The following is a 10,660-nucleotide window of genomic DNA, read 5'->3' on the forward strand; positions in this document are numbered from 1 at the left end:
TAACACAGATTTTTCACAAGCAGCAATAATTTTGAGTTCTGTCTCACAAGAAATCCTCCCTATTATTTGCTTTGCATATCTGCCCCTAGGATGGGATGCTTCATGCTCCCCAGGCAAATATTTCTGGTTGCAATAGCTAGCTCAGATGCTAGCTCAGCTTTCTCCACAGTAGATGTTACAGTTTGAAGAAAAAAAGTGTCTTTGCAGAGCTTAGTTCAAACTGGCAGCAATTCCTCACAGCTGCACTGGAACACACTAGGGGCTAAAGTGAACACAGACAATCCTAGAGAATACTAAACAATCACTTAAAAATAAAAATTTATCCCCCGGTATCACATACTGGGCCCAAAATATTTAGGTTCTTCCAATATTTTTGCATTTGTAGAGTGAAATTCCTCTTTTCTTATCCTTTCCTATCCTTTTGAGAAAAATTAACTAATCCATGATCAAGAAGAAAATGGGTGATATACTGGGAAGTGGCATATACATACATACATATATATATATATATATATATATATATATATATATATATATATATATATATATATATATTCTAGCTAGTGTAAAATTACATTTCTTGTGCCCATGTAAGTAATTACTATAAGATAGTGTAACTAAGGCTGTAGATATTTTTTTTTAATTCAATAAAAATGATTAAAAACTAAATAAAATGAGTGAAAGAAAGCTGTAAGCAGTGAGTCAGCATATGTGAACCCCAGTGAGATGGCTTTGGCCATCACCAGCATCCAGTGTTGGTCGCTGCAGGACAGAACTACCCTTGCTATCTAGGCTGAGAACAGGCACCAGTGCAATCCCAGGTGAGCTCCCAATGCCACCCTCCTCTCACCCGCTCTGCTGCCCAGCCTCTCCACTGCATGTGACAGCCCTGGGTACAACTAATTGTAGTATCAGCATTAATCAAACCTCAGGAATGTGAAGCAGCAGTTGACCTATTATCCTTTCCAAGAAGCAGCATAAAGAAAAACTCTAGGAGCTACACTGGTGCCAAAGTACACTGTCGGGGAAACAAAGTGTTGTGGTTGTTTTTCTGTCAAAGCTTACAGTACTTGAGCCTTTGAGAGCAACTGTGACTCGCATTCCTGTGTTCTTATAAGCACACTACACCCTTTGGTTCTAACAAATCTGTTAGACTCTTCTGTTTTTATTATTTTCATGGCATTCAGCCTGAGGCAACTTGACTGTATGACTTATACTAACAGATATCATTCATTATTTTTGAGCAAGTGTACTCATGTTGATAGCATTTCCTCTTAAAAGTAGGTTGGTGGCAGTAACCAGGTGCAGCTTTCAGAATTCAGGCACATAGATTCCCATAGAGATTTCCTAAATTCTGGAAGGGCAGGTAAGGGCTTCTTCCCTTACAAGAAAACAGACAGCAGCTTTGTCACTTGCCAGAATATATGCAGGCCCCACTAGTAAAAGTGCCATAACTCTTAATTAGCCAATGCAGCATCAAAAGAGGCTGCAGAGTTCATGCCCAATTTTCTATCCTGTTGCTTATCAACCAAAAAGAGCCAACATTTGTAGCATGTTAACAACATATTAACAGTTAAAATTAGTTTTCAGATATGTGAAGTAAACCTTTTCACTGTTGTTATTCTTTTACCAAAAATGGGTCTTCTACTTTATATGTTTTTCACAAGCTTTCTAGCACAACTGCATTGTCCAATTTGTACACAAACACAGTCCATGGCAGACAGTGACATGACACAGTCAATGAGTTTAGGTTCCTTCTCCAGAAGAGACAATAAACTTTCCTGTACTGTCCTTAAACTCTAGAGAAGAAAATTATCAACACTTGACATTCACAGCCTTCTGGAAGACACTGCAGCCAGGGAAAGGTGCAGTTGGAATAATTTCTGACTAGCAGTTTGGAATATGATGGTCCATCTACTCAAAAATAAATTGTAGCCAGTAAATTTTCTTCTCTTTTTACTTACAAAAAGACATCCTGATATATTTGATAAATTTCAGTCATGAGTGGGCTGGAGTAACTACTTTGGTATAAGACTTTTTTTAAGTACCACAGAGTGCAACCCTCTTAGTCTACATCAATTTTTATGAAACAGTCTTTTAAAAGCAGTTCCTCAGTGGGCAAAACAACTCCATCCACCATTTTTTGGTGAAGAATGTTTAAGAATTGACATTAGAGTTAATTGGGAAACTATTAAATTGTTCAGTTGCAATGTATAGCAGCTCTATCAACAACGTCTGAATTATCACCCTATACTGCCACTAAGGACCTACCTCATCTGTTATAGCATGAAATACTCTATGGTAATTTGTAATGATGCAAGTATCAGGTAACCTGCTTACAATAACTTATCAGCATGGACAACAGCTTAATTATATAGTACATTGATGTCTTCCAAATATTTCTGCTATTCCTCACTAATTTCTAAGAGAAATAATAAGCAAATAAGCAGTAATCCATTTCCTTCTTTTACAGTAGTACATTGATTTATGAATGGAAGACAAAGCTTTTATTAGCTGCCAAGGTGCCTGAATTCTTTGTGCTCTCATCATGATATAAAAATTTATCCCTAGCCACCCATAAATCCTGAGGAATGATGGAGAGCAGGCCCCAGGTCAGTTAAAGGATGTGGAGAAAATCCTAGACCAGACTTCTCAGGGAGAAGAATATTATCTCAAAGGTGACACTCAGCCCTGGTCAAGTGGGATCTCTGTTTACACTGATGAAGTGATGATCAATGATATGAAACCAGAAGTCCCTTCCTCTGTGAATGAATAATCTGTCTGTGTAGGTATCAGGGGCCTCACACATGGTTCTGTCCTATTAAACATTAGGTCAAAAAGGAGTTCTGAGCATACATTCCCATGTATACTAATGCATAAATGGGAATAGTGCCTTCCACCAGAGTTTGCTCTTTGCAGAGACAAACTCTATCACCTTGTTTGTCAATAAGTCATCATTCATTCTTGGAATGAATTTCTGTCCTATCAAAACCTGTAAAATAGGAATCAGACATCTCAGCTGAGTGAGAAAATATCTTTATATTTGGGAGCTGCTATAGAAAATGAGATTTTGCCTCATAAACATTTCTCTGAGAAATTAGTAGCTGATAGTAAGTAACTAAGAGTAGGGATTTCCTTTCTCCATTTCTAAGCAGTTACTTTAAAAATACTTTTGAAAATTAAAAAAATTTTAGCATGCATGGAGAGCAAATGGACATGCTTGGGATGTTTTTGTTTTGCTTAGCACTATAATTTGGTGTAGAGAATTGGGTACATATTATAATAATGAGAATTGGCAGTTAATTACAGTCCTGTAGTTAAAAAAACCTTTAAAGTCACTGTTTTTCATTAAAACTGTTTAAGTGTACAGAAAAGCCTCAAAAAAAAAAACCAAAAAAAAACCAAGAAAAAAACACCCAAAAAACAGGAATGCATGAGTATTCACTCTCCTGGGTTTTAGCTCCTAATAATGGTGCAGTGTTGAAATAGAGAGCATAGCAACAAGACTGAGTCATGTAAAAAAGCATGAGGACTAAAATCTGTACTTTTTCGCAGACTAACAAGTTTGTTTCAAAAACTGGATGCGAGCTGCTGTGCTTCCCTGATCCCTGCAATCAGCAGCACTGTGCTGGCCTGCAAAGCAGTGACCCGCTCTGGGTCACAAAACACACTGGATAGAATGGAATGTCTCATAGCCAGCTGTTCCAGACTGCCTTTCTCCCTGCTGTGTTGGCTGCACAAGCTGAACTCTGAGCACAGAAAAGGGAACTGTTCTGGCAGAACCCTGAACCTGACACTGGGAGGTTTGTGTCAGATGTATCACTGTCCATGGCATGAAAGATACTGCAAACTGAGGATGAACTTTCCACTCATAAGAAAAAAATCTAGCATTATATTATCCATACTTCCCAACTACTCCTATCAGCCTATACCTCTGCCCCCTGTGACCCTTCTCTATTTTCAGTGAACTCTTAGGCAGCCTTAGAATGAATCTTGTAGGATCATATTTACAGGAAAATGGACATGTACTAAATGAACCAGCCTAACCTTCTGGAACTACAGAACAAGGTCTTCTTTGTGGATAAAAAAGCTGAGGTTGCAAGAAGAAAGAAGAAGCAGAAAAGTTGCTGACAGACAAAGGGGTGTAAATCAGAGTAAAATAACACTTATAGCATCTACCAATTAGATTAAGAAAGAGATGCATGCTTGTCTCATGGACAAAGTAAAGCTACCAATCAAGAGATGCATGAACAAAGCAGAGCTACCAATCAAACAATGCATGACAGTGTAGACCAAGATAAGAAGTAAATATAAAAAATGTTTAGAAGCACAATGAACAGTTTTTGCTTGATTCACATTGAATCATGCAGAGTCCTTTGTTTTCTCTCCTCAGGATCTGACCATAATCTTATTTTTCCCAGAGAATTCAAACATTCATAATGACAGCAAGATATAATGCATTAATAGTGACATCATAGAAGTGTTTAGGTTGGAAAAGACCTTTAAGATCATTGAGTCCAGACATTAACCTGAGCACCACACCTTTGTGTCCTTTAAAGATCTACAGTGTTGGTAACTCTACCACTTCCCTGAACAGCCTCTTCCAACGCTTGAACACTCTTCAGGTGAAGAAACTTTTTGTATTATGCAATCTGAACCTTCCCTGGCACAACTTGTGACTATTTCATCTTGTCTTATCACTTGTTACTTGGGGAAAAAGAGATCAATCTCCACCTGTCTACAACCTCATTTCAGGGACTTGTAGAGCAATAGGGTCAATCCCAAGCCTCCATTTCTTTAGACTAAATACCCCCAGCTCCCTCAGCTACTCCTAATAGGACTTGTGCTCCAGACTACTCCAAGCTCCATTGCCCTTCTCTGGACACACTCCAGCACCTCAGTGTCTTTGTTGCAGTGAGAGGCCCAGATATGGACACAGCATTCGAGGTGTGGCCTCACCTGTGCTGAATACAGGAGGACAATCACTGCCCTGGTCCTGCTGGCCACACTATTGCTGACCCAGGCCAGGATGCCACTGGCCTTCTTGGCCACCTGGGCACAGCTGGGTCATGTTCAGCTGCTGTTGGCCAGCACTCCCAGGTCCTTTTCCACCGGGCAGCTTTCCACCCACTCTGCCCCAAGTCTGTAGTGTTGCATGGGGTTGAACTTTTACACCTGGCCTTGAAACTCAAACAGTTTTCCTTAGTCCCTCGATCCAGCCTGTCCAGATCTCTGCAGAACCTTCCTACCCTCCTGGAGGTCAGCACTCCCACTCAACTTGTCATCTGCAAACTGATTTCATCTAGATTGTTGATAAGGATACTGACCAGGGCTGGCCCCAGCACTGAGCCCTGGAGAACATCACTGGTCACTGGCTGCCAGCTGTATTTAATTCCATTCACCACCACTCTGGGCTTGGGTAACCAGCCAGTTTTTCACCCAGCAAAGAGTACACCAGTTCAACTCATGACTATCCAGTTTCTTCAGGAGAATGTTGTGATGGGGAATCAGATAAGACAAGCAGGACTCGCCTTATGCCCTTGCTGACTGAGCCTGATCTTCTGGTTGTCCTGTACTTGCTACAGGATAGCACTCAAGATGATCTGCTCTATGACCCTCCCTAGCAACACAGTCAGGCTGACAGGCCTGGTCCCATTGCTGAAATTTTTTTTTGTGTCTGTTAGAGCAGTAGCCAGATTAAGCTGCAAATGGGCTTTGGCCCTCCTAATTTTCTTGCTGCTTAACCTCCTGTTTGCTCATGTTGTGTGCACTGGTGTAGTGGCACTTCAGTTGAGCTGCTGATTCCACCACTTCCTTGGGAAGAGATCCTACATGACCATTCTCAGGTGCTTCCATGGTTTCTAAAACATCACTGACCTTCGTGTCTTTTTTTTGCTATATAGATCTCCATCCCCTGCCTTCAGTGGCAGATAGAAAGAACTCGTTAGCACATAGTCACTCAAAAACTGGTGGGCTACCTTCAAGTTTGCCTCTAGTGAGCCTGGTTTTACCATTTTCCCCATTTTATTTTAAAGTTGTTTGGATAAGCCGTGCCAATTTCTGTGCAAAGACCCTTTTCTTCCTTTGGGACAGGTGTACCCAATCCATTGCCAGAAGATCCAGTGTTAAGTAGACCAAATCATGATCAAAATCCCTAAATTCTGCAGGTGATACCAGGTTTGAAGCCAGGTATTGGTCTACTGGATTATACCATTCCTTCCCTGCAACAGGATGAATAGAGGAGAGCAACAATTGTGCTCCTGATCCCTTAACAGTCATCCCAAGACCCTGGAGTCTCTTAATTGCCCTTGAACTTCTTGTTGCAACTTCATCACTGCCTACCTGAAAAAACAGAAAATGGATAATAACCAGAAGGTTGTGCCACAAGATGACACTTTCACTTCACATCTTTAACCCAGGCCCAAGGAAGGATGCAGACTTCCTGAAGAAGCCTTCTTGGTCTGCATATGGGGCTTTCTGTTCCCTTTGGAAAGGATCTTCTATGACATCAGTCTGTCTTTTTTCTCTTTATGGAAGTAATTTTGACACAGGGCTGAACTAACTTTAGTGACACCTCCAAGCCAGATGGACCATCCTCCTCATTATTGTTCCATTCCAGTTGCAGAGCCTCCCACCTCATGTGCCAGGTCACCTGGGGCACTGGGGCAGTCACAGGTGAGATGTGCAGAAGCCTATTGACATTCCTCCACCCTTAAGTCACTGTACTCTGCCAGGCAGAGAGAGAACTAGGAATCCCCTGAGCCATGCAGGGCCTGTTTTGGGATGCAATTCCGGCAGTTTGTCTCTCTCACACCCCTGGATATCCTCATTCCTGGAGCTCTGGCTCTGTACATTCCTCTGTAAATTCCTGCAGTGTCTCTCACACCCCCAGATATCCCCATTCTCAAAGCGCTAGCCCCTGTACCAGGGGCTGCCCACCGCTGCTCTCAGGTGCTGGTGCAGAGCAGGGCACCACTATAAAGTCACCCTAAGCTTCAAACAGCCCAGCAGACTCCCAAATTTAACACCTCTATTGAGCTATAAATGGTGTTTGTTTAGACGATCTTCATCTATAATTATCTTCTTCCAAGAAAAAATAACCACGTGGTTTGGTTTACCAAATGCTTAGTTAAATGTTTCCATTTAAGTGAAACATGCCAAATTCATTTCTAACTGTAAATAGAAAGAAACATCCCTAGAGAAAAAGGAAGCGCTTTACTATGTACTTCTTGGAAAGTATAGCCAAACATGCTGTGATAATTATGATCAGGAGTTTTGGAGTTTTTTTCCACAGTGTAAGACTCTCTTAAAGGTAAGTTGCCTAAAAATATCTTTGTACAGAAGGAATCGCAAGATAGTGGTTGTGCACAGGAAGGAGAATTTCCTATTAAACCTATACAGATATAACTTTGCAGGTTGTGACAATACAATCTTTGACAAGTTTCTGTTCCCCACATCTTTCCCTCTTTTCCAACCTATATGAACCTATGATTCTACAACTAGGTAAGAAGTGTTATTTTTAACAAGACTCACCAGTGCATATATTTACTTTTGTTTACTACTGACTAAAATCTCTCTGTTACACTGCTGTCATCTACAGAAACTCTGTCACTGTTTTCAGTAAGATTCCACTGGCAGCAAATTTTCTGTTCTCTGCCTGCATTTAATGTTCTTTCAGCTGTATACACTAAGAAGTAAATAACTTTTCTCCCAGATTTCTGCCTCTGTCCTTGCTATATTAACCAGGCTCAGAGCACTAGCTGTGTTTTCTCCTCATTTTTGATGAGAGAATTCGTTAGCAAACAATGACAAATTTTCACTGGCCAGCACCAGTTTTCTATTTGCTATTTCTCTGGCACAGCAGAAACAGAGAAACAGGTGCCAAGTGCAAGGTTAAATACAGTACTTAAACTATGTCTTTCATAAGAAACCTTATTAAACAGTTTTTAAAAGCATTTAATAATTTGAAGTTAAGTTTCAAGAGCTCTTTCTAATGAAGAAAAAAAGAAACCAAGAGGATGTCAAAAGTTGTGAAATACTCACAAGTCTTGGAGTGCTGAGCAGCAAGTCGACACGACACACAAGTTAGGATAAGGTTAGCATAAGTGACAGCAGCAAATGCTCCACCCCCTCCTCCATTCTGTTTTACTTTCAGTTGTTATATAAATAAATTTGTACCTAATAAGGTGGAAATTATTCTCGTGACAAAGAGCAGATTGTAGGGATTTCCTGCTGCCATTTCCTAGCAACTTTCAAACTTGGTGAAAAAAAGCCTAAATAAAACAACAACAAAAAAACGTAAGCAGAAATGCATATGCCTTCAATTTAGAAGGCAGGCAAGTGAGTGCCAAACGAGAAAGGCAGCGGACAGATTGCTATCTGAAGCATAGACCTTCCTGGATATTCCAGTTTAGCATTCCCTAAAGGAAAGAGGGCTCGTGGTTTGTGCCCTTGTTGGTGCACCTCATAGCTGAAGTGTAACCTCCCGACCAGGGTTCAGCAGAGTTGCCTACCTTGGAAGCAGACACTGCAGCTGTGTGCTGTGACTCCTCCTCTTTCCAACGAGAACAGTGTTTTTTGCTGGCGCAGCTGCCTTAGGAGGGAAAATGAAGCGGCCTTTCAGGACAGCACCAAGAAGCCATGGAAGAAGGTTATGAGGACAGAGCAGAGCTTCTCCAAAAGGCTTCTCCATCTGGCTTGCTGTGGAACAACAGGGAAGGGAGGTGGTATAGGCCAGCAGAAGAGTATTCTTGTAATGGAGCTGAAAAGAATAATCTGCAAATTGCATTGAGATCCAAAGCTGTGGATTTTTAGCTGTAAAGAAAAGTGGAGGTTTAGTTTCTATAATAATCACCAAGAATGGTAGCTGTACACCTAAAGTCCTGCCTAGACACCTCATCATAAAAAAACTTTTGTTCTTTGAGATAAACTTGAATGTCTTGAAGATGAGGCTTAGCAGCTCCCCGGGAGTACAGTCAGGTTTCCAGGAACCATTACTTACCTATGCAAGGTTTATGCATTCAAGAGGCAGCAGTGAAAACAGTTCTTGATCTCTGTGCAATCTTTTTTATATCCTCAGATATGCTGTTCTAGGTGCTAGATGTTATTCATGTTATATGCATGTCACACTAAGAGGTGGTGAAAATATTCTGCAGCTAAATGACAGGGTTTTAGAACTCTGACTCCTTACTAAAGAAGAGATGAGTTTCTGGAGCTGGGCATTTTCTTCTTGTTTCTCAGTGAAATCATGTTTTTTTTCAGGAGAACTACTTATAAAACAATATCAGTTAGTTCTGTGCTGGCATATTCTATTACAGAAAGATTCAAAAAATATATTTATGAACATAAATATGACTTCTGTGTCTTCACCAGCTGTTGTACAAGCGAGAGAAACAGGACCTGAGACTGAATGTTTCCAGAGAGTAGTTACAGGTGGCTACATAAAAAATGCATTGTGTTGGGACAGCTGGCTGCCATTTCTTAGCACCCTGGTGTCCTGTGGTCCAACATTTAGGTCCAACATCCATTCTGCAGAGAAGGCACTGGAATGAAATACCCCCACATTAATTACCTCCTGCATGGGTTCAGACTTGTCATAACTACTATTGCAAAGAACTTAAGAAAAAAATTGCAGAACTCACAATTTTGTGCTTGTCAGGGATTCTTGGCTCTCTCACATGATACCTTATCTGTGCCTCCAGAAAAGCAGCTACTTGTGTTCCTAGTACTTTGCCTCAATGCAGGCTGTGAATGTCACTTTTTAAGCTGGTGAACAGATATGAGAGATGAAATCTGCTTCACCTGGCAGTTGTTAGAAACCAGAGCAGGATTTGAAAGTAAAAATAAAAGTACAGACTTTCCACAGCTAGTGACAGATTATGAAAACAAGTACCAGCATTGCAGGAAAAACATCAGCTTGGATAAATATTTAATCCAAAGGAACATATCCATTCATTAACTGTCTTGTGATAAGAGTACTTATTTTCAGACAAGAGTGGTCATGAATACCTGTTTCTTCAGCTCACTCCAGCTTGAAGAGTGAGAGTAAATTATATCAAGTGTACATGTGATTACATGTATGTACTTGGACTCCAAGGTGTCTCATATTTTCCACTGTTTAAATCTGAAAGAAAATGGGGTGTTTTCCATTTTTTCTCTTTGATGTGATAATTTTGCTATGCTAACTTGGACAGAATTTTCTAAACTAGGAGAAATTTATAAGCAAACAGACAACAACAAGCACACAAAGATTGAGGTATTAACTAATTATGTGAGAACAGGGAAAGAATAACTTGCTTTCCCAAAAATTTCCTTTGAACACAGCAAAATGTAATCATTGCATATAGAGTGGGGTTTTTTAACTGTCTCTCTGGGTTTGTTCTTTCTTTAAGCACTGCATTTTGCAGGCATTGCTGAAGTTTAGAATATATTTCTAGCTTAATATAAAAACTATTCCTAAAAATTACATTAGTTTTATATAAAAGTAATGCAAGTGTTAGTATATATTATATTACAGTAGGGTGTCAATACCACCAGCACTCCCTCAAAATTTAACTCTCATTCATTCTCTTAATTACACAAAAATGTGCTCCCTATTACTCAGTAGATATTTTATAAACATCTACTTGCTACTAGCCATATTAAGGTGTTCATTTATAGC

The 10,660-nt window shown here is 40.2% G+C and overlaps 1 protein-coding gene across 3 annotated transcripts in view; it reads right to left on the bottom strand.

Moving 5' to 3' along the window:
- The window catches only part of IL15 (interleukin 15), a 29,737-nt gene extending 21,075 nt beyond the window's left edge, over positions 1-8,662 (bottom strand). Inside the window, exon 1 of one of the 3 annotated variants that reach the window (XM_012573302.5) lies at positions 8,514-8,662. The gene's annotated coding sequence lies outside the window, so the exon portion shown is untranslated. Of the gene's footprint in view, positions 1-8,043; positions 8,477-8,513 lie in introns of those variants that run through there. The other 2 variants (XM_072928747.1, XM_002192496.7) reach the window with 2 other exon arrangements.
- Positions 8,663-10,660: the final 1,998 nt, after the last annotated feature.

This window comes from Taeniopygia guttata, chromosome 4, assembly GCF_048771995.1.
Source record: "Taeniopygia guttata chromosome 4, bTaeGut7.mat, whole genome shotgun sequence".
NCBI lineage: Eukaryota > Metazoa > Chordata > Aves > Passeriformes > Estrildidae > Taeniopygia > Taeniopygia guttata.